This window comes from Rousettus aegyptiacus, unplaced genomic scaffold (genome assembly GCF_014176215.1).
Source record: "Rousettus aegyptiacus isolate mRouAeg1 unplaced genomic scaffold, mRouAeg1.p scaffold_m13_p_3, whole genome shotgun sequence".
Taxonomy (NCBI): domain Eukaryota; kingdom Metazoa; phylum Chordata; class Mammalia; order Chiroptera; family Pteropodidae; genus Rousettus; species Rousettus aegyptiacus.
Window position 1 is genome coordinate 57,411,547 of NW_023416306.1, and position 25,664 is coordinate 57,437,210.

At 37.5% G+C, this 25,664-nt stretch overlaps 1 pseudogene; it reads right to left on the minus strand.

The window, feature by feature from the left end:
* Positions 1 to 10,541: 10,541 nt before the first annotated feature.
* LOC118615078 lies at positions 10,542 to 15,998 on the minus strand (annotated as a pseudogene).
* Positions 15,999 to 25,664: the final 9,666 nt, after the last annotated feature.

Genomic DNA, 25,664 nt, shown 5'->3' on the forward strand with positions numbered 1-25,664 from the left:
GCTGTTCATCCTCCCTTTGCTCCAATAGTAAGAGAAACTGATTTTATATAGGACGGCATGGTGCCCACCTTAAAGATTACACTTTCAAGGACTCATTTACAACTAGGAAGGACCAATGAAACTAAATTCTAGCCAATGAAATATATTATATTTGGCTTGCAAGAAGGTTATTTAAAGTGAAACGACTCAACAGAGGCATGTGTCCTATTGCCCTTCTGCCTCTCCTCCTTCCCACAGGCTGGAACAGATATAGTTGGAGCTTCTGCCACCCTATTGGAACACAAAGTAATACCTTGGGAATGGGAGCTATTAACAAGAATAACAGAACAAAAAGACAGAAAGAGTCTGGATTCCTGATAACTGTGGAGTTGCCACGTCAGTACTTGACTACTAACCTCTAGATTTCTATTACATGAACAATAAATCAATTACTATATTTGATTAAGCCATCATTATGCTGAGTTTTCAGTTGCATGCAAACAAACCTAAATCTAAATGTATGAGTATGCATTCAAAGCATTTTTAGAGATTATGAGTTCCCATATACCTTCCTATTGACTCCAGCCAAAGCATTTAGAACTTCTAGTCAGTGTTGGCTTGGAGTAGCAGGCCTGAAACAGTTTTGCAGCCCATGCACATCTCTCCTGAGGACATGTCCTCCAAGTCTTTTTCTCTGGGTTCTGTTGTGCTTTCTTTTCTGTCATGGTTTCCCTCACATTGCTGGAGTCTTTTACTGTCCTACAAATCCAAATGTTCTCCACATTCTGAAAATACTAACATCTCTTTTTTAATAACATTCTCACTGTATTTCATGAATAGTTTTGGTAAACCAATAATTATCTTTGGCCTCTTTTCAGCCACCTACTTAAACTTCTGATTGGGCACTTTGGGTTTATATTAGGTATTTCCTACACTCACCTAAAGAGGGAGTCACAGACACGAACCTCCCTAAGACTTTATCATAGTAACGTCTATATTTTAAAATCAGTTTTGACTCAGTACTACAATGATTACCTCTAAGTATTTCTAAAGCAATGGTTCTCAAACTTTAGCATGCATCAGAACCACCAAGAGGACCTGTTAAAACACAGATTGCTATCTACGGCCATGACACCCTGAACACTCCCAATCCTGTCTAATCTCAGAAGCTAAGCAGTGTCAGGCCTGGTTAGTATTTGGATAGGAAACCACCTAGGAAGACCAGGTGCTGTAGGTGTAAGTAAGCAAGTAAGTAAGTAAGTAAGTAAGTAAGCAAGTAAGTAAATAAATAAAATGCAAATTGCTAGCCCCAAACCCCAGTGTTTCTGATTAAGTTGGTCTGAGTGGGGCTTTTCAAGAACCATGCCTTGAGAATCACTGCTCTACATGGTGGCATGTAACTTGAGTCCTTTGGACACAAGCAGCCTACCCGGCCATGTACAGCCCACCAACTAAGAGTTCGAAATGAAAAAACAGAGGAGTGTTTTGGAGTTGCTATTTAGCGTACAAGGTCTAACATTATCACTCCAACTAAATGTAAAGCTATGATAGTTTTCTCCTTGATATTCTTCCAAGAACAAGGAAAAGAATCTAAGTGGTTAAACAAACAAACAAACAAACACCCTTTATTTTTCATATGCTCAATAAAACAACTTACATTTCATTTTTGATAATTTTTCTTTTTGTCCAATTGACCAATATGAAAAAAAGGTGGACCCTCGCTGCTCCAAGTGAGCCTGACTCCGGCACAGATACTGGACCACCAGTAGTAATAAAGGCTCATTTCCTAACTCCTCGAGACCTGGACTTGTGACCTTAAACAATCTGCTTCAATTCATTCAGCTTTTATTTTCATGCATGTCAAACACAGAATAGGAGGTTAAAGTATATAACTTTCCATATCTCTAAGACTACAATCCTGGGATTCTAATAGTTGAACTGAAGGAAGCTCTCCTTGACTTATAGTTATGATGGAGAATGGGATGTGGTGACTGGAAGTAGCCAAGTAGATGACTTTATATGTTCCCAAATTACCAGGTATCTCAAGTAATTCCCTCCAAAACATCATAATAATTAGTATGTTACAGGGAAAAAAACACTTTTAAAGTGAAATAATTTATGCTATTCTATCTACTTTATATTACCTATATACTTGTCACCTCTTTCTGATGTTTCCAGATGACCTGGAATTCCCCACTGGTTTCCCACCAGAAAGCTTTATTTGGAAACATCTATCTAAATATTAAAAAGTAGGCTCCAAGTTGTTAGCCCTCGGGTGTAGCCTGGGAACCTCTGATCTGGCTCAGGTCAGAGGCAGCATGGCATGAGTTCTTCATGTCTAAACAGTTTTATTGTCTCTTAAGCACTTTTACAATACTGTGAGGTAGGCAGGGCTTACATCTTACAGATGGAAAAACTGGAGTTTTAAGATATCAAATCACTTGCCCAAAGTCATTACTCGGTGGATGGAAATCACATGTTAAGGCCCTCTTCTGATAGGTATTTTATAAAGGACATAACTGTGGCCTGTAGGCTGGGTTTTTTGTTTGTTTGTTTGTTCTTATTTTTGTTTTTGGAGAGATTAGGAAAGACTTCAATACCCCAAATCTGCCTCAGCACAATAAATATACTCCCAGAAACTTTTGAGCTCCCCTACTACTCATTCACCATCCCACTGGCTGGTTTTTATTTTTGTTTTTGTTTGTTTGTTTGTTTTTTATTTTGTTTTGGGTCACTATTGGGCAATCAATTCCCAGGCCTTTGGAGATATAGACCCTCGGTGAATTCAAAATGTGATTTTCTGGCACTTTTCATGCACAAGGGATCTATAAAAATCATAGATGTTGAACTGTGAAGAATTTGAAATAAATTCAGAGAAGTCCCTCCTGCAAGTAATAACTCTAGACTCTCCCCTAAAAAAGCCTACCTGAAGGCACTGAGGAGAGACTCCAAAAAAAGGTAAATTGTGAAGGTTGTTGTGTTCTCATACTTGAAGGAGAATTACTCTGTGACTTTCTTGGTTTTGATGGCATCGGCCTGAGGACAGCCTGTGCAGTTTAATTGGTTGCCAGAACCTAAGGCCAGAGTTCAGGTAGAAATTGAGAAGAGATATCCAAGAAAGGGAAGAGTTAGGGGAGGTGGCCTCCAACTTCTATGGTCATAAACTCTTGCCCAAATATCTAACTGACCCTGAACTATACACATGTAAGGCTGACTCCAAGCAGCCCAGCTAATGCTGAAAGAACCAGACTGAAACCTCAGCAGTCACTCACCATAAGGGAAAGACTATTTACTGTCTTTCTTGAGCCAAGCTAACCAATAAAAAAAATAATAATATTTCAATACTCTTCAGAGGATCTAAAATAATCCAATGCAAACTCTGGCATATTTGATTTCTAAAACTGTCTTCCTCTCTGCTACATTTTACCTCATTACACTCTTTCAAAGTAATCTCTTTTCAAGCATTGAAAGTGGGAATGGGAAAATCTGCATATAGTTCTTGAAGAATTTGGCAACAAGGATTAAAAGTTTAAAATTTTGGCCTAGGTGGAAATCAGAGGAGAAAAGGAGCAATTAGGGGGCTCGTTTTATAAACTACACAAATGTCTAACCAAGGTACCGTATACTTGAAACTAATTTAAAAAAATTTTTTTAATATTTTTAAAGAGTTTAAAAATTGCATAATTTGTTATCTGAAAATTCCTCTCTAGGATCTTAATCTTTAAAGGTAACAAAAGCTAAGATAGATGCAAAAAACTTTCTAACTGTAGCACTGTTTATTTTTTTTTAATTGCATATTAACTATCCTATAGGCAACAATCAAAAGGTTTGATGTACGCCATGTTGGAGAGGGTTATTTTTGATAATGGGACTTTCACTGTTTCAAATCTAATAAAGACAATTTGGCAATAATCTACCCAAAGTTACAAATTCCTAGCAAACTCACATCTGGAAATTTAACCTACAGATATATTCACACATATGTAAAATTACATATGTACAAGGTTACTCACTGTGTCAGTATTTGTAACAATGTAAGTTTGACATCTACCTCACTATTCACCAACAAGGGATTGGCTAAATACATGATGATGCTTTCAAAAAATGAAGTTCTATTCAGCCTTAAAAAATAAAATACATAAAAATTAAGAATCTCTTCAAGTACTGATATTGAATCATCTCCAAGATATAATATTAAGTGAAATAAGCAAGGCATAAAAAAGTGTTAATTGTTCTCTAATATTCTTTTACCTTTCTTCCAAAATTTTAGCTAGATACTTAATCATCTGAACTGACTGCCTTTTCCAGTGAGCCTTGCAAGTGGACATGGCCCCTGTGATTGAAGTCTTCTCAATGAGGTGTGAGCAAAACTGCAATGTGACAGCTTCTAGGACCGTTCCTTAGACACATGTGTTCTGGGACCTTTGCCCTTTTTCTTCACTGGACACATCCTTCAATGGCTACAACCCATCCTTCTGCCTGGATATGGGTTCTCTTTGGTCGTGATTGAGCTGGGAAGAACCTGAATCCTTCTGGAACTCAGGCAAGTTCCAGGTCTCAACCACATACATACTCTCATTTACATGAGAGATAAATAAAATTCCAGGTGGTTTAAATCATAGCTATTTTGGATCTTGGAGTTATTTGAAGTTGTACCTAATCCTAATTCTTACACAAGTATAAACATTGCCAGGCTTTTGCCACATCTGGCTAAGTTGCCCTTCAGAAAGGCTATGCCAGTCTGCACTGCAATGAGTGCAATATGAATGAGTAGAGGGCTCTTTTTGCTGCACTGTGCTACCTCCCGGATGCCAAATGCCAGCTGCCTGCAGGATCCAAAGACAGGTGGAAAGGATCCACAAGTGTGACCTGGATGCCAGGACAAACAGAGGCACCAGTGTCAGCAAGAAAAAATTTCAGGGATCACAGTTTCTCTGACACTGGCTTCACTTAACTGGCTCCCTTTCTCCTCTTACTTTCTGCAGGTGCCAGAGCTCTTTGTTCTCTTCGATCCTGAGTTCCCTGAGATACTTGACCCAGACCTATTTCCTGGTGGGAAACCAAGAAATTGAATGCCTGCCCCTCATGTGGAGAAGGAAAAAGCAGCAACCTTTACCTGCTGTCTGCTTCCTGCCTGCTGAGTGTGGCACTGGCCAGCAGGGTGGGGCTCACTGATCCATGGTCAGGACTGGTATATTAAACAAGCAGGAAATGACAAGATGCAAGCAGGGAGCAATTTAATTATTTCTCTCACTACCCCTTCTGGTCTGGTTATTTCTGCTCCTCGGCAAAGCTCAGACATATACCATAGCTTTTCATATCACTTATGGATATTCTAGAGTCTAGTCCAGCCTAATAATCATAAAACTTCAAATGCCATTCAATTTAACACACACTCCCCCATTTCAAGCTTCTGCAGTGGGAAAAGAGAAGATAGCAGATTTCCTCTTTCTCACTCTTTCTCCCTATCTCTGTCACTTGCTACGTACAATTTGGGGATTCTCATAGGACAGAAATTATTTAAGGGTGCAAACTTGGAATGAGTAGTAAATAGTAAATAAGTCCTAGAGATTTAATGCATTGTATAGTTAAGTATAGGCAACAATATTGTATTATAATCATCAAACTTGCTAAGATACTAGAACTTAATTTATTCCAGTCACTAAAAAGAATTGGTAATTATATAACATGATGGATGTGCTAATTATTGCTACTATGGCAGTTGTATTACAATATAAAAATGTATCGAATTAACATGTTATACACCTTAAATTTGTGCAATATTGTATGTCAAATATGTTTCAATAAAAAATAAATATAAATAAAAAATTTTAATTGGGGGCTCTCCAGGGTTGGAATAACAAAGATAAAGGGCCCAAAGCTCTTACTTAACTAGTACAGGTGCCCTCTTTCTGTGGCAGATCACACATGTTGATCTTTCCTGTCACAGAATCCTTGGAGACTCCTGTGGGTATGGGTTTTCGACTTTTTCCATCCCCAGTGCTCCTATGAAAGACTTAGAATGCATGTTATTAGTGTCCGTCTCCACACAGCAGAGTGAGGGACTACAGGATAATGGACTCTGACCCCAAGTTGTTCAAATCTAGTGGAAAATTAAAACTGGTATATGAATAACCAAAATATAACACAGAGAGTATAAACTACTGACAAAAGGGCTTTGAGATTTCAAAGACGGAAGTAATTCCATCTTCCTGAATGGACAAGAAGTCTTTACTAATGAAATAGCTTTAAGACAGGGAGAAGAAGGAAGGGCAAAGCTGGGGGCAGGAAAGGTCAGGCAGAGGAACCTCAAATAAAAGTAGACAAAATGTTATATTTTGATCTTAATCACTGTCACCAAAATAGGAGAGAACATTCATTGTTTGGAAAAATACTCCATAAGCTACTAGAATTATGAGCAACAACTTAAAGTTCATGGGTGACTCATGGCCCAAGCAGATACCATGATCCTTACACTGTAGTGGGTGGGACAAGGGAAGTACTCTAACAACAAAGCCAGGTTGGGGGACCGTGCACCCTCTCTTATTACGCTGGAATGCTCTAACCATTTTGGGAGATAGCAAGGAGTTCAAAGGGCTGCAATGCTGAGATTGCGTAGGTGTGTCATGGAAGACAGCCCAAAAATACAAGTTGGGCCATATCATAAAGTTCAAAACACTGTAATATGGAATTTGGAGTTTATACTGATACCAATAGCCTCAGACCATGGCTCTTGTCAGTAATGTTCTCACTATCCACTCTTTTCATTTTTATTTTTTAAAGAGAGATCCTATGTACACTTACCCAGTTTCCCTCAAAGGTAACAGTTTATAAAACTATAGTTAAAATCACATCTAGAATATTGACATTAGTACACTTCATTGTTCTTATTCAGATGTTCCTATTTCCCTAGTTTTATTCGTACTCGTGTGTCTGTGTGTATTTTGTTCTATACAATATTATCACATGTGAAGGTTTGTGGGTCCATGACCACAGTCAAGATATTGAGCAGCTCCAACACCACACGGATGCTTCATGCTGCCTTTTTATAACTACATTCACCTCCCTGTTCTGCCACATCACCCACAACCTCATCCCTAACCCGTGACAACCAATTATCTGTCCTCTATTTCTAAAATCTTGTCATTTCAAAAATGTTACAATGTTACATAAATGTGGTTATACAGCAGGTAGTTTTGGAGAACTGACTTTTTTCACACAGCGTAATTTCCTCATGATTTATCCAAGTTCTTGCATACATATGAATCAATCATTCTATTGTTGCTAAACAATATTCCAGGGAATATGCACTCCACGGTTTAATCATTTATCCGTTGAAGGATATTTCAGCAGGTGAATGGGTTGTTTTCAGTTTTTCCCATTACAGATAAAGCTGCTATGACAATTTATGTACAGGTTTTTTGTGAGCTTATCATTTCTCTGGGTAAATGCCCAAGAGTACAATTGCTGACCCATATGATAATTGTGTGTTTAGTTTTATAAAAATGACAGCTGTGTCACTTTACATTTCCACTAGCAATGTGTGAGGCATCCAGTTTCTCCACACCCTCAACAGAATTTGAAAACAACATTTTTTATTTTAGCCATTCTGACAAGTATGTAGTCATAAATCATTGTAGTTTTTATCTGCATTCCCCCAATGACTAATGATTTCGAACACCTTTTCATGGGCCTGTTTGCCCCCCCTATATACCTTATTTGGTGAAATGTCTGTTCATGCCTTTGCCTGTTTTCTAATTGGGCTGTTTGTATCTTTACTCTTGGGTTCTGAGAATACTCTACACACTTGTCCTTTGTGTGTGGTTTGCGTATCATTTTTTCCATTCTGACTTGTCTGTTCACTCTTGACATAAGCTTTCACAGAACAAAATTTTTAATTTCAATGAATTTGATGGGCGAATTTTTCCTGTCATGGATCATCTAAGAAAACTTTGCCTAGCTAGATCCTGAAGACTTTTTTCCTTTCCTTTTATTTTTTTCCCAAAGAGTTTTACATTTTACATTTAAGTTGATGACTTATTTAAAGTTTTAGATTTTGTTTTAGATTAAATTTTAAGTTGAGTTTCATTTTTTGACTATAGATGTTCCACAACTCCAGCCCGTTCATTGAAAAAGCTATCCTTGCTCCATTGTACTGTTTTTGCACCTTTGTCAAAGATCAGCTGAGCTTATTTGTGTGGGTTTATTTCTGGGTTCTCTGCCTCATTCCATTGAGCTATATGTCTATCCTTCCGCCAATACCACACTGGCTTTATTATTTTATACACACACACACACACACACTCACACTCACACTCACACTCACATTCACACACGATATCAGATAGAATGAGTCCTCCTACTTTACCCTTCTTTGTCAAGAACATTTTAGTTGTTTGGGCCTATGCCTATTCATATAAATTGTGGAAGAACCTCATTTCTATCTCCAAGAAGCTTGCTAGAGTTTTGATAGGAATTGCATTAAACATATAGGCCAATTGAGAGAGAATTGACATTTTACTATGTTGATTCTTCCAATCCATAATATACTATAATTTCTCCATTTATTTAGGTCTTCTTTGATTTTTTAATCAATATTTTATAGTTTTCAGCATAAAAATTTTGTTAAGTGTATATGTTTTGTTAAGGGTATACCTAAGTATTTCATTTTCTTTGGAGCAAAATGTGGTTTTGCATTTTTAATTTTGGTTTCTCCATGTTTATTGTTAGTACATGGAAATGTGAATAATTTGTGTGCAATGATCCTATTTCCTGTGACATTGCTGAACTCACTTATTAGAATCCTTGGAATTTTCTACATAGATGATCATGTTATCTGCAGATAGAGACAGGTTTATTTTCTTTCTAAACTGTATGTCTTTTATTTCTTTTTCTTGCTTACTGCAGTGGGTAGAACTCCCAGGACCATGTTCAATAGGAGTAATGAGAGCTAACATTTTGCTTTGGTCTCAATCTTAGAGGGAAAGCATTTAGCCTTTCACCGTGAAATATGATCTTAGCTGTGGGCTTTTCATAGATGTTCTTTATCAAGTAGAGGCAATTCCCCTTCATTTCCAACTTGCTAAGACTTCATCATGAAAAGATTTTCGATCTTATCATATGCTTTTCCTGCATCAGTTGACAATATGATTTTCCCTCTTTACCTTGTTAATACAGTAGGTTACACTGATCAATTTAGAATGTCAAAACAGCTTTGCAAGCCTGGAATAAATTCTACTTAGTCATGGTCTATAAATTTTTTTATACATTGTTGGTCCACACACTTTTGAACTCCAGAAACATAGGTGTCATCCTTAACACTTCCCTCTCCCTCTCTCGCTCATCATCCCATTACCACAATTTTTACCAACATTTCTTCCACTGCTCTTCTAGTCAAAGTTTCTATTCTTTTTCACCTGTTCTACACCAACAGCCTCCTAACTTGTTCCCCTGCATTATTTTTTGCTTCCTTCCAACCATTTTCTGCACTATAGTCAAGGGTATTTTCATAACATAAATCTAATTTTGACACTTCTCCTCTTAAAATCTTTCAATAGCTTAACACCTCTCTTAGGTTAAAGCGCACATCCTTAATACGGTCTACAAGGTCTGATGTGATGCAGTTTCTCTCTAACTCTTAAACCTACTGCAAACACTCTCTGTGCACACAAGCCTTCTCTATTCCCCCAGATTCATCTGCCAGCACCTTGGAGCCTTTGCATATGTTATGCCCATGTACTCCTTCCCCATTCTTTGTCAGAATGACTCTTTCAACTAATAAAACATTTTTCCAAGAACACCTTCCCAGCCCCTCTAGTTTGGTCAGATCCCTATTATACTCTTTCATAACCTCCTTTTCCTTCATAGCATTTATCACAGTTTGTAGGAGTAAATTTATTTGCATAATTATTTGATTATCATTAGTTTCTCCTGAAACTGTAAAAGCTTCATGAGGGCAGGGACCATAACTGTTTTGCTCAACAAATATATTTTGTATTAGTAAATGAAATCAACTGTCTTACTTACTTAGTTTATCAACATATGTTTACTGAACATCATATTTACCTTATCAGGAGAACAGTAAGCAATTTAAAAGAATGAGGGAAAGAGAGAAAGAGAGAGAGCGCAAATGTTTATTATGTACATATTACATAGAACCCAAAAATAATCCTTATTCGCTGTGTCATGTAATTTTATTAGAGGCGAGGATATCTTCTGTTAATTTAGTTGATAAAAGATATATTAAATAGCTATAGAGGTCAAATCATCTCTGGATGGTAGGATTCAAAATAATTTTTATTTTCCTTTTTATATTTCTCTGTTCTTTTTCAAAATTTGTAAAATAATCACATATTACTATTTCACTATATTAATGAAAAGACTTTAATTCATTAATATATTAATGAATAGAGCAGTCCAGGAAAGTGCTCTAGCTTTACTCACCTCTCCTAAATATGTCATCAAAACAAATTTTAAAGATTTTAACAAAATAATATTTTAAAATAGCAGTTCTTGAAGAAATGATAGAATATTAAGAATTTAAATCCTACCTCTAATAATCATTTGTGTAAAAAAATATTATACTAAGCTTGAATTATATTTCATAGTAAAAACACTACATTCCCATTCAGAAACACCTTTGTAAGAATACACTAAAAAATGTTAGCTGCCATTCATTCTGAAAATTATGATAAGATTGAATGATAGAGACTTAACTTTCACTTTATATTATCTGTGCTACATTTATATTATTTACTTAAGCACATATTATTCTCATAACTTTTTCAAAAGCTACTTTTCAAAAATGCATTTAATTTTTTTTTAAAGAAACAAATGAGTCTGATCCCATTACCTTCACCATCCCTCACCCACATTCTTCAACAAATACAAAAAACATACATACATTGCAGTGCATATTGAGCAGGCGCATTACATATGCCAACTTCAAAAATAATAAGAAAGTGACTTCTGCTTCTCAACAAAATAGAGTAACAAGGCTCAGAATTATCCATCTGCCTGAAATTACTAAAAAATGGTGTAACAAATGTGTGTGAAAACAATTATTTTCAGACACTGTACATCAGGCAGTGCAAGATAATGGTCCCTGAGAGACAGGAAATAAACCAAGTTTCCAGGCTGCAGCTTAGAGTGGAGGAAGCTAGATGAAGTCCAAGAGTCTTCCTGAATTGAGGAGACAGGTGAAAGCCCAGGGAGGCCAAGGCAGCTAGAGTCCATACGGCAGAGTACTAGAGAGGAGAGATTTACGGGAAGAGGGAAATCTGGAAATCTGCAAAATAGTCTCCTTAAGTCCTCAGCTAATTAATCATCGGCACATTAGTGATTGGAAAGAGCATTCTGGGGTATCCTACAGTGCTGGTAATAGCTCAGTTCCACTAGACAGAGTAGAAAATCTCAAAATTCATAAGACATCAAGTAGAGTACTCAGGAGGGAGTTGCCTAAGTACCGGAACAAAATTAGCCCTTGACCAAATGCTGTTCTGATACTGCGTTAACAAAGCTTAAAAGCAAGACCCAGAAGTATACCAATGTTTCCAAATAATATAACTGTGTCCAAGACAAAGTTCAACAATATTTACAAGAATATTAAAATATACATCCCTCAACAAGATTGAATATGAAACGTCTGGCATTCAATCAAAAATTTTCAGGCATGCAAAGAATGGGGAAAATATGACCTATATACAATGAGAAGAGGGAAAAAAACGAATCAATAGAAATGGATCAAGAAATGACATATATGATAGAATTAATAGGCAAGGACACTAAAACAGTTATGAGGTGAAGAATTCTACCGTAGGCAGCTGTTAAAATATGAATATTAGTATCTCCTCAACATCTGTATGCTGAAATCCCATTGCTGAATGTGATGGTATTTGGAGGCGGCCATTTGGGAGGTGCTTAGGTCATAAAGGCAGAGCCCTCACAACAGGATTAGAGCTCTGATTAAAGATACCGCACAGAGTTCCCTTGCCCCTTCTCCCATGTGAGGTCTCTGCAACCCAGAAGCCCTCACCCAGCCATACTGGCACACCAATCTTGGACTTCTAGCCTCCAGAACTGTGAGAAATAAAATTTTGTTGTTTACAAGCCACATGTCTGTAGTATTTTGTTATAGCAGCCCAAAAAGACTAATAAGACAGCAGCCTTTGAGTGTCTTTGACTTTAACACATTCATACTGCTAAAGCATCTGCCTAGATTTAGTCTTCCTACCTTGGCTGGGCAATGATCATTTCAAGCTGTTACATAATGACATCACATATAAAGTTAACTGTCACTGTAAACCATCTATCTTGGGCAAGATGTGAGGGAAACTTTCTTGCCATCATTTATCCTGTCACCATTCAGGTCAGCAATAGATACTGCTCCTCCAGGTCTTACTGTGATCCCATTCTTGTCCCTATCTTTTGCCTGAAGAGACCACAGACCCCACAGTGCCTGATATCTGAAGCCCTGAGCTTACTTTCTTTGCCCCACCCCCAACTCTGCCACGCTCTAGAGGGTCCATTTGGCATCACCTGGCTGAACCTAATGTCTCCCTTCTACCTTCCTGCTTTCCTAACCTTCGCAGGTAACCCCTAAGCCTCTGACTATCTCATGCCCAGCTGCCTGCTTCCCAGGAAAGGAGCCCCTACATCAACTTGATAATTTTTTTAGGTCTCTGAGAGTGGAACGTTCTTTATAACATATGAGTCCATTACTTGAGTTTCAGGTACTCAACTTAGAAACACATTTCCAAGAACACATTATGTACAATAGTAAAGACTGCCTGTACCAGAAATGGCAAAAACTGACCAAGGGTAACATAATAAGGGACATATTGTGTTTGTTGGTCAAGAGGAATCACCTTTGAATATATCAGAGAGAAATCAATTTGGCTTTAGAAGAAAAAACAAACCTTAAATGTTATTAATAAAATTTACTGCCATTCCAATTTATGAGTAAGGTTTGGAATGAACACAGTATAACTATAAGAGTAGTTTCAGTTAAGTGTTTTGATCATCTTTCCAACCAACACACTCACAAAATACCAACATATTTGCAAAATCTTAGCCAGGGAACATAAAATGTCATACACGTGCACATATGATCCACACCCATTTACACGCTCACTTATTTTGCTATTTCTGCATAGCTTTGTGAGAAGAATTTGGAATGGTTGTGGAAAAAGCATTGTGTTGAGTAATGTCTCGAAAAAAAAAAGAATACAATCATCACCTCATAGGAGTGGGAGTTTGGCTGCTGATTCAGATTTTGTCACCCTCCCTGAACAAAGAGCTCAGTGCTCATTATAAGTGGCAAGGCAGTACATTCTGCCTGCACTGAGTATACCCAAGCCCTGTGTTAGAATCCCAGTGGAAGCAGCTATCAGTTTTACACACACAGTCTGGGCCAAGTGTAGTAGTTGCTATGGTGGCAGGAGAATGGAGAATTAAACACATCATATTTTCTTCAACCAATCATTAGACCATCAAGAAATCTCATAGATCACCTAATTCATGGCTCTCAACACATATATTCTAATTCATCAGTTTTGGTTTTATTAACCTCTGCAGATGATTCCGATACCCAGCCAAGATTGTGAATCAGTAACCAAATCAAATTATTTTGTTTTATAAAAAATTAGAAGGAGAAAGATGGTGCTAACATTAACTGAATGTCTATCATGCAGCTACCCGCTTACCTGCCTCATTTAACAAGAGAGAACTGAAAGCAAAAATGTTAGATTTGCCTGAAGTGACATAGCTAGGTCATGGCAGAACCAAAGTTAGAACCTGAGTTTCTTAAGTCCTGGCCCCAAATTCTATCCTCCACTTAACTAAAAATGAATTCCTTAATTAGCATGTCTTCCATATAAATGATCACATTTAATTTTTGCCCCTCCAAAACATGAAATAGTTACTATGATTATTATTATTTTGTGCAAATGAAAAAATTGAGGTCTCTTATAGACATAATTAGCCTAAAGTCATTTTGCTAGTACATGGTGAATGTGAGGCTTCAAACCAGATTTTTTGGGGGAGGGGGAGGGCCTAAATTTTAATAGAACATGAAAGTTTGAACTCTTAGACTTAAAAAAAACTTTAAAATCAATTACATTGATTGGTTCAAAATGGTTTTATGGACAAACTAATCTATAACAAAAAGTTGGCACTAAGGGCAAAGGCACCACCACTTTAGAGCAAAGCATACGAAGGTTCCGAGGGGGACAGGGCAAGAAAGGAGAGGCTCAGACATTCACAACAGCAGGCATTTTCTCTTCCTCTTCTTGACAAGAGGTAGGAGAGAACCGCTTGAACAGTTTCTTCAAATACCATCTAGAGAGCTGTGTGAGAGCTGAGACTTCCAGATATTTTACAGCACAGATCTCCTCAGCCATGGCTAAACTTTGAGGACAGGTGATGGCAGTCAGCCTTTTCTCTTTCAGCTTCTCAGTTACATCTTTACCATTCCTAAGATCAACTTCAGTTCCCCCAGGAGGATGGGAGCGTCAGGACAATAGTGTCACACTTCAGGATACTGCTTTGCATGGAGATTTTCAAAAGACTCAGGATTTACAAGAGAAAATCAAATTAAGAATACATCTATTTGCTATTAGGAAAGGGGGTATAATCTGTCATCATCTTTGAAGGGGGGCAGAACACACCTCCCCAAAATGTGTCACTTTGGCATGTAAATTATTTTGAGCTGAACAGAACTCCTTACAGGCTCATGAGAAACTTTTACCTGTCCCTTAATAAATTTACATTTGAGGCCTTGTTCATAATAAGAATGATTTCTAGAGATAACTCTTTATGACCTGGGCATAGGGAAGGATAAACATCTAATTATTGAACACCTGCTCTTATCATCCTGCAGTGACCTTCCTCCCTTCTGCATCCCCAAGGCACCTTACCTCATCCTTAGGTCAGAAAGCCATACATACTTCATTTTAATTTTCTGTCTCTAACTTCTCATGTATAAAGGGTCTCTGATTCTTTCATGAGTGGACAAAAGGAGGCTTTGTAATAAATCTGACTGAAAACAACCTCACATGGTGATCTGATCATAAATTCTTAAATGGGTAGTCATGCTCCAAGCCTATTAAAAGTTTTATCTTTGCCTTAAGCAAGCCCTGTCTATTGCTCTTGTGCATCTAGGTCAACGCACCTTTGAATTGCCAGAATAATCCTCTTTTTTTGTCTCTCAGGGGCATAACCACCCTCAAGGGAGTGCATAATCTCACTAAATATCCTGTACCCTGCTGTCTCCCACCTTCATGTAATCTTCCTTATGTTCCTTCCTTAATGCCAAATGTATAAAAGAAACTGCAAATATGTCATTCTCCGGAGCATTTTGCTTCCTGGCATGTTGTCACTTTGGCTCAAAAACCTCAAATAAACTCATAATAATTCTTTACAGATTTGGAGTTCTTGTGCAGATACATGTAGGTGGGGTTCCCATACATACATATGTAATTAAATTTAGTCATTTTCTCTTGTTACTCTCTCTCTCTCTCATTCTGATTATTAGATTAGCTGAAAGAACCTGGAAGGGTAGAGGAAGTTTCTTCCTCCTCCACATCTTCTTGTCCAGCTGTATCCATAAACCCAAATTCATCGATTTTCTGTCTACCATAACGCTGGCAAAATAGTTGTCAAAGATAATGGGGATATATTCTCCAGAAAATACATTGGTTCTGTCACTGAGAAGTAGGCAAGTTTTGCCTACAGCTTCATCTCCCACCATCTCATCCTTGATGGTCTGCACCTGGGCCTCGGTGGCAGGGCGCAGGGTGCCAGGATGCTTTCCAGGCCATCCCACCCTCCACAGACAGGAAACCAAAGCACAGCAGCAGCTACTACCCAAACCTCCAGATTTTTAATTTCTACATTCTGTGCTCCATACTCAATGCTTCCTTTGCTGAGGACAGATGTGCAGATCTCTGGCTCTTTCCTCTACCTCCCTTTGACACTTCATTATGTGTTGCATCTATTACAAGTTCACATTGCAATTTCATGGTGTTATTCTTAAATCCTCACCTGGGCTGCAAGGCAGAGAGGAAAGTACATGGGTTCTGGAATCAGATGGCCTCCTATCTCTCTTGGCACTTGCTAGTTTTGAGACCTCGGACAATAACAATAATTGCTAACATCACTGAGTACTTAGTATGTCCAAATTGCTAAGAGCTTAATATGTACTAATTCACCAAATCCTCAAGAAAGGAGGTAAAAACAATTAAGGTTCTCATTTTGTGAAAGAAGGAATTAAGAAAAGCAGTTTTCTTATGTGTAAAATGATGATAGTCACATCTCATTTGTCAGGTTGTCATGTGGCTGACACAAGATAACATATAGAAAGTGCCTAGCATTGTGCCTAAAACATAGGCATTCATTTGTCATCATTCATCTTCATCCCTTTACTTTTCTCTCTCAGGCACAAAGACCACATCTGTACTGCTTTTGCTTTCCCACAGAGCTGGAGGCAGTGGTGAGCACATAGCAGGGGCATGAAAGGCTTTTCAACAGTCAGTTTGATAGATTGATAGATTGGAATGCTCCTCAAACTTGAGTTTAACTCCTCTCTCACCAAAGATAGCAAACATACAGATGCTGACCTTTGTCATTTTCTCTGCTACTAGTAACATAGCAAGCATATCACTTCACTAAAAATATCACTTAATATGTTTCACCATCAGGTTCTGGATGCAATTCACTAAGAAAAGCTCACATCTGAGCTAGATAATGACAAGATGCAACTCAATGCTTTGTCACCCTCACCACAAAAAGAATTGCCCTGGAAGCTCTTTAAAAATATTGATGCCTGGCTCCACTTTGTATTAAAAATGCTTGAGTCCTACAGATGACTGTAATGTGTAGCCAAGGTCTCAAATAACAGATTTACCTATGTGTAAATGGGGAATTCATATTAGCCAGTCAAATTATTTAGGGTGAAAAACCTGTAACCCTGCCTGTGATATGATTTAGACGAGCACCAAATATTATTCCACAAAGGGAAACTGATAAAAGTATGATATAGATGAGGATCAGCAAATACATGACTGCCCCTCCCTGTGGCCACAATCATAGCACTCTTCCCCGCTCAGACCCTTCCTAAGAAAGCATCTTGGCTGTCACAGGAGATGGGGCTTAGTCCTGAATAAGATATACGCACTCTGTAAAAGTTGTTATAAAGGCGGTATGTATTTGATAAACCATCGAAAATTTACTGTATGCCAGGAGCTAGGTTCATTATCAGCATTATAACGATGGCTCCTGATGCCATAAACTCAGTCTGCCAGAGGAGAGATGTGAAATGTGCTGTTGCAGACTAAATATACAGTACTGCTGCAACAAAGAGAACAAAACAACTAACTACACCTGGGCAGATCAGGGAAGACAAACGGAGCTGCCAACTGGGTTAGATCATAATGGACTGAATAGGAGGAACTTGCTGGGCCTCCTTCGACTGCAAGGGAACTCAATACGCTGGGGAAGTACATGTACCAATACAGTGACATACAGAGCAGCTGCTATGTTTAGGTCTATAAGTGGCATTATTAGTATGACTTCAGTCTAAAGTGAACATGAGAGACTGACAAGTTCAGGCAGGAAAGAGGAGCAGTAGGGCCTTTGCATGGCGTTCGGTGTTTGGATGACAGCCAGCACTGTCCAAAAGAACTTGGTGGTGGTGGAAATTAAGAGGAAGTTCAAGCAAGAAAGTGAATGGGAATTCCAAGAGCAGACTCTAATTTAAAGGGAGGGTCTTGGATTTATGTCAAAAGTTGAAGAAGTCAATGTACGCTTATATGTTTTAATTTAAATAAAATGTTTAAATTCTGCCTGTGTTAGGGTGGCAGTTAATGATTCTCAACTCCAACAAACATTTTGTTTTCATAGACTAATCATTAATCCAAAGAGCTTCTTTTCAATACCCCAACAAAGGATGTGGAGATACTGTTTATGACACTGCACCTACCCAGTAATAGTTTATCACTACTTAAAGGGAAAGCCAAGATCCTCTCTCGCCATTAAACATCTCACTCTCATTTACTCTTCTCAGCCTGATATTAACTCTTTATCTTGATTTCAAATCTCCCAGGTACCAACTTTGATCTTTATTTCCAGTTTTTGTCATTGTCTTAATCTTCGGCCTCAGTGCCCAATCCTGTTTTTCTAGCTACAAACTTGACAGAGTCTATTTCTCTACGTAGCTATGTTGTCATGGGAAGACACTCTCCTTCTTAGAATGGGCTCAAGATCCACCTATCCCAGTGCCACCCTCATATGTGGTGATCTCAACTGCATGGCTCCACGTTCTGAAGAAGGTCAGGGAGAAGGGAGAAAGGAAATATAGGCTGGTGCCCGGGTTTCTGTCTCAGATAATTAGGTGGATGGAGGCGGTAATAGATGACAGCTCCCCGAAGAGGAAATGTAGGAGGACAGATATGAAGAGGAAGATAAGTTAGTGTGTTAATTTTGAAGTGTCATATCTTCCTCCTAAAATCTGTACAAGAATCAGATACAAAAACCTGATATACAGCAGCCAATTCTTTTTCTAGGAAGCCTTCTCTGCCATCTCTCCTTCCACGTAGACTGTCCCACCTATTTACTTCTCATTTACCTTTGTCATTGCACTAATCAAACCTTTGTGTGAGCTGCTCGAAGGCCAGCAATTTGCCTTTATCTTTGAACTCTACTACCAGCCGTAATATGTAATACATAGTATATATTAAATAAAGTGTGAGAGGTATAAGTGAAGATTGTTGAACTAATTACCATTAAGAGATAAGAAGTGTAGGTATTGAGTTTTGATAATGAGTAAAAAGGACACCTTTCCAAACAAGGAAGAAAGGAAAGGTAAATTATAGAGAAGTTTTCCCCTAAAAGTCGACATTGTTTTATACCCTATGCTAAATGAAGGGTCCATAAGTCACTTTTATTAGGAAAAGTCACAAAATGGCTAAGCATATGTTTATGAAGCTCAGTTATAATCAAATTCCTTTGACACACTTTGAACTTATAAGTAAGATGAGTACAATACTTACTCCATTATTAGCAGTCAACAGATATTTAATTTTGCATTTAGGAAGCTCCCAGTTAATAACTGCTGAATGAATGAAGAAAAAAACTTTTAGGCTGCCCTGGGTATATGGGTACTAATGTCAGGAAATTAAAAAATAAACATTTTCAAGTTAAATAGATTTATTTTAACCAATTCTACAAGTTTACTTCTCTCATTATCACCTCTAAAAGCTGAGTGTAAACCAATGTTTTATTAACTTATTAAAAGCTTTAGGAGTCATTTAAATTTTAACAGTTAAGACTCATTATATAGTTAAATAAAAATTTTTTAAAAACTCATTAGATGTTAGTAGATTATTTCTTATTTACATAAACAAATAAAGACAACATGCAATCGGACCATCTATTCTGGGAATTCCAAAAATAACCTTGATAATACTTTGTTACTCTTTTCACTTGGACAAATTGAGGAGTGTAATATACAATTATTGGCAGAGGATTTTTAAACAAACTTTTGTACTTTTGCTTTGATTATGTTGTTCTTCCGGTACTGTACCTTGGTTCACATTCTCCCTATCATTGGTCCCGCACAGCCAAAAAGGGCAAGAATTTAATTTACAAGATAATAAGAGAGCATATTCAACAAAAAAGTCAACCCACCTCTTCTCAGATGCCCCAGGTTGCTACTATGGAAACAAGTAAACCCATGGATACAAACAAACCACTGTGCTCTGCTCAGTAATGAGAACTCTCTTCACAACTCCTTTCACTGGGCACTTTGCTGTTTTTATGTCTTAAAATGTCACCGTCAAGTGGATTAAACATTGCTCTTCTCTCGTAAGGTTTTTAAAAATTAAAATGTTTTTTTTCTTATTACGAAAGCAATATTTTGCATTACAGAAAAATCTGAAAATGCAGATAAGTAAAAAGAAGAACAGAAAATTACCCTTGAGGTAACCGGACTTTCTGCTAATAGGTCAGTTGGGACTTGAGTGATTAAATAAAAAACAGAGAAAAACATCTAGCGATAACTACTTTTAATCTCACAGTATATATCAGTGATTAGCAATTTTTTTCAAATATGAAAACCTTTTTTTTCAAATGAATCTCATGCAGGAAATTAGTATGTAAAACAGGTTTTAAAAAAAATAGGGAGTGGCAGCCTGAAGGTCCAAGGGTTTGGCCCTCAAACGATCCCCAAATTGAGTCCTGAAGCACATCTTGGCACCTTAGAATTCTTCAAAGCAAAGTTTAAAATCCGTTGGGAGAGGAAATTTTTGGCAATCCTCATTTCTTAGAAGTTTTTGCTTCTAGTCGAATAAGGGAAGTTCCAAGAAGGCTTCTTTCTGCATCTTTTGATTCTCAGCTGTCTTCAGCTTAAAATAAATATGCCGAAGTGTCGATATTTTGGCGTCGCATATTCTGATCCCTTTCATTCTCAAAATAAATCATCTATCTGAATACACTAAATCTCTAGAGAACGACTCGTTATAAAATATAGACATCTTTCCCATCATCCACCTAAAAAGAAGTTTCTTATTTTCTTTCAATCATTTATGCTGGTTATAGACCTTTGCTTTTCATCTTCATTTTCTTCTTTTAAAGTGTTAAGTGTCTCACTTGCAGATAATTTTACATAGAATTGCATATTGCTTAATTCAAATATCAATTACTCATGGAACCCAATTACTCATATTAATTACACATGTCCACTCACCATAGGAGCTAGAACAACCCTAATCAACCCATTGTGACCACACCTCTGATTTCCATAAACCATGGAGGAGGCTTATTTCTTTAGAGATATACCTTGAGTTGAAAAATTCCAAACTATGTCAACAATACTCAATAACTTTTATTTACTTTCAAAATATGTTTATTCAATTTCATTCCTACTGTATTACATTATGGCACAAAATAGCTACAAAGAATAAAATAACAAGTCTAGCTTGAGTCAAATCTGCATATAGCAAATCAGTTTGTAAGCAAATAAGTTAGTAGAAGCAAAAGCTCCTGATTACAATTATCACTTGTCTAGGAACAATGATCAGCTTAGAAAATAACTATACAGCTGCTATTAAGTTGTAATGAATTAGTAGTTAATAGATATGTGTGAAGAGTGACAAAGAACAAGACTTGTAAAGTCAAACTTATAAGTCAAAAGGCTTATAAAAATCTTTAAAAAATAAATCTTAAAAAAGAAAATGAGGATAGTGGTTGCCTCTGTAGGGGAAGGAGGGCTATATAACAAGCTTCCAATGCCTTACTAACTTTCATGTCTTAAGCTCAGTGAGGAGAAAGAAGAGGAAGAGAGCCTAGATTCATCCTATCTCAGAGATTCTGGCTGAAGGTGGAGATTTTTCTTTTTTTATACTACCCAAGGGTATCTAGAGTTGAAATAGCTCACTTACAAAGCAGAATAGCTGTTAACTTAGGAAGGAAAAAAAATTGGTCAATAGTGCCACCATTTAAGTCGTTGCAATCATCTGCCATTTTTGCAAAACCAAAAGCAATCAATATAATGTTTGTTTTTCCAAGTGTTATTTTAAATAAAGTAGTCCCAGAGGCCTGCATCGGGGGGTAAAAAAAGGTCTAACTTGAGTGCTTTATAGATTCACCAATGTGATTTAATACAATCAATGCTAACCATATATAGAGCTCATTTGACAAAGACTTCAACTGATGACAGATTAATGAGTAGGAGTAGCTATTGTTCAAGTAGTATCTTATGCTTGGGATGCTCCCAGACTGGGAAAGGAGGAGGAATAATTTTTATAGGAACAATGGATTAGAAGAAAGACATCTTACAGTTTTTTAATATGTACTTACCTATTATCAGATTTCCAAACACAGAGCAAAAATATAGGAAATAATGTAACAGATATCTGTGAATCTAACTCCCCAAATTTATCAAATCTTTACCTTATGCCATATATACTTCAGATATTGTTAAGAAGTGAAAATATTACAGATATTGTTAAGGCTTCCCATGTATTCCCATGAAAAATGTGACTACTATCATGAATTTGATGTTTATACTCCTTATGTAGGTTCTTATTTTACTGCATTTATATATCCATAAACAATATGTTATTTTTAAGTTTTAAACTTTATATAAATGGTAACATTTGCTACATGTACATGATTTTTGATAACATTGTTTTGAGATTTATCCACTTTGGTGTATGTAGCTATATAGGCCATTCATTTCACCACTGTTCAGTATGCTTTTATATGAATATATTATAGCTTATCCATTATCTTGATGATGAGTATATAGATTGTTTCCAGGTTTTTGAGATAACAAGCAATGCTTTAATGCACTTTCTTGCCCATGTCTTATTGAGCACAGCAAAGAGTTTTTCTAATCTTCCAGTCAAGGTGGCAGAATAGGTAAGGACTGTATTTGCCTCCTCTCATGACCACATCAAAATAACAACTAAAAAACCACTACTGTATTTGCCTGAAGTTAAGCTGAACAGAAGTTCTACAACTAAGGAAATACAGAAGGGGCTACCTTGAGACTGATAGGAGGGGCAGAGGCGCGGTACAGAATGAGCTGGTCCCACACCCACAGGTTGAAAGTTAGGAGAGATATCTTGGCTATGGAGGTTCCCCTGGAAGAGCAAGGGGTTCCAGCCCCACACCAGCGTTTCAAGACCAGGAAGAGAAGTCCTTACAAAAGCTGGATATGAAAATTAGAACAGATTGTGGCTGAGTGAGACGTAGGGTTACAGAGGTCTCAGATACTCCTATTAAAAGGCCTGCACACAGATTTATCCACTGACGGACTCACTCGCTCTGAGCTCCAGCACTAAGGCAGCAGCTCAAAGGGCACCAGGGACATATGGGGAGGGACTGAGTTGTCTGGCTTCAGGACAAGGACTAGAGGGGCAGCTTTCTCTCAGACAGAAGTGCTGGCAGAGCCCAATGTCCCTTCGTTGGGCATTTCCCACACCCAGCCTGCAGAGGCAGGCAGCCATCATTTATGAGTCTTGATCAACCTGGCTATCACTAGCCATCCTGCCCAGGTGATTCCATACGACCTCACCCTACCCAACATTTGGGCCCATCCAAGAAACTTCCTGGGTCTTGTTCATACAAACACCTATCTTGGACTTCCTTAAAATCTCCAAAAGGTTCACAAGCCCCATAGCAGCAGCATTTGGCCTTGGAATGTCTCATACCTCTTGCCCAACAGCCTCAAGCCTGGTGCTAGCAGCAGCAAGCCTCAATTTGTGGCTTGGCCTCTCAAGGCACCTCCAAGTCCAGTGTAGGCAGAGGTCATCTGCAGATTGTTTGGGTACCACTTGGCTTTGGACTGAGTCAGAGTGCGACCTGGGGTCACATATGAAGACACACCCAAATGGCAGACTGAGCAGGCACCAGAGCCCCACTAAAGTGAACCTTGCATCATAGGGTCAGCCCCTGCATAACAGCTCCTCCACTGTAGTCATTGCCAGTCCTCACAACCAATCAGCCTGAAGCTCAATCCCTCTCACTGATGTGCCAACAACAACCAAGGCTCGACTACAACACGAAGGCACATATAACCCATACATGGGACACAACTGGAGCACCCAGCTCAGGTGACCAGGGAGACTGCACCACTGAGCCCCGTGGGACACCTACTATATAAGGCCACTCTACAAAGATTGTGAGACACAGCTGCCCTAACTTATACATAGAAACAAACACAGGGAGGCAGCCAAAATGGAGGACAAAAAAAACATGTCCCAAGTGAAAGAACTGAACAAAGTTCCAAAAAAAAGAACTGAATAAAGTGGAGACAAGCAATGTATAAACAATGCAGTGTTTAAAACACTGGTTATAAGAGTGATCAATGAACTTAGAGGATGAGTAGATGAACTCAGTGAAAATTGTAACAGAGAGATAGAAAACATAAAAACAGAGATAGAAAAAGAAACCAGTTTCAAGTGAAGAATACAAAAACTGAAATGAAGAATACATTACAGGAAATCAACAGTAGATTTGATAAAGCAGAGGATCGAATCAGGGATTTAGAAGATAAGGTAGCAGGGAACACCCAATCAGAACAGCAACAAGGAAAAGGAACCCCCCAAAATGAGAATAGTATAATGGGCCTCTAAGACAATATTAATCATACAAACATTCACATCACAAGAGTACCAGAAAGAGAGAGAACAAGGAATTGAAAACCTAGTTGAAGAAATAATGACGGAAAACCTGGCAATGGAAATAGACATACAAGTCAAGGAAGCACAGAGAGTCCAAACAAGATGAACCTAGGCCCACACAAAGAAACATCATCATTAAAATGCCAAAGGTTAATGCAAAATGCAAAATGTTAAAGAGAAAGAGAGAATCTTAAAAGTAGCAAAAGAAAAGCAATTAGTTACCTACAAGGGAGCTTCCATAAGACTGTCAGCAGATTTCTCAACAGAAACATTGTAGGCCAGAAGGGACTGGCACAAAATATTCATAGTGATGAAAAGCAAGGACCTACAACCAAGATTACTCTACCCAGCAAACTACCACTTACAATCCAAGGACAAAGAAAGTCTTCTCAGACGAAAAAAGTCAAAGGAGTTTATCAACACCAAAATAGTATTACAAGAGATGTTACAGGGACTTCTTGAAGAAGAAGTAGGAGAGGGAGAGAGATTGAGAGGGAGAAGAAAAGAAAGAAAAAGAAGAAAGAAAAATAATTAAAAGTGTGAATAATAAAATGGCAATAACTACATACCCATCAAGAATTACTTTAGATGTAAATGGATTATATGTTCCAATCAGAAAATATAGGGTAGGTGGATGAATAAGAAAACAAAACCCTTACAAATGTTGCCTACAAGAGATTCACTTCAGATCAAAAGACACACGAACTAAAAGTAAGGAGACAGAAAAAGATATTTCATAAAAATAGAAACAAACAATAAAAAGCTGAGGTCGCAATACTCATACCAAACAAAACAGACTTTAAAACAAAGGCTATAACAAGAGACAAAGAAGAATCCAAGAATCTCACTTCTTGGCATTTATCCCAAGAAACCCAAAACACTACTTCAAAGTAACACATGAATTCATTGCAGCATTATTTTCAATAGCCAAGATATGGAGGCAACCTGGCTGTCCATCGATGGATGAATAAATAAAGAAGAGGTAACACATATATACAATGGAATATTACTCAGTTATAAAAAAATAATAACATCTTGCCACCTGCAACAACATAGATAGATCGAGAGGATATTGTGCAGAATGAGTAAGTCAGACAGAGAAAGACAAATGCCATATGATTTTGCTTACATGTGGAATCTAAAGAACAAAATAAACAAAATAACAAAACAGAAACAAACTAATAGATACAGAGAACATCATTTTCATAGTTGCCAAAGGAGGGATAGGGGGTGGGTGAAAAAAGGGGAAGGGATTAAGAAGTCCAAATTGGTAGTTAGAAAATAGTCACACGATGTAAAGAAATATAATAATATTGTAATAATTATATATGGTGTCAGATGGGTACTAGATTAATCTGAGCAATGACTTCATAAGTTATGTAAATGTCTAATCACTTTGTTGTATATTTGACACTAATATAATGTTGTACATCAACTTTAATTTAAAAATTAAAAAATTATTAATAAAAATTTTTCCAGCACATGCCTAGAAATAAATTTTTT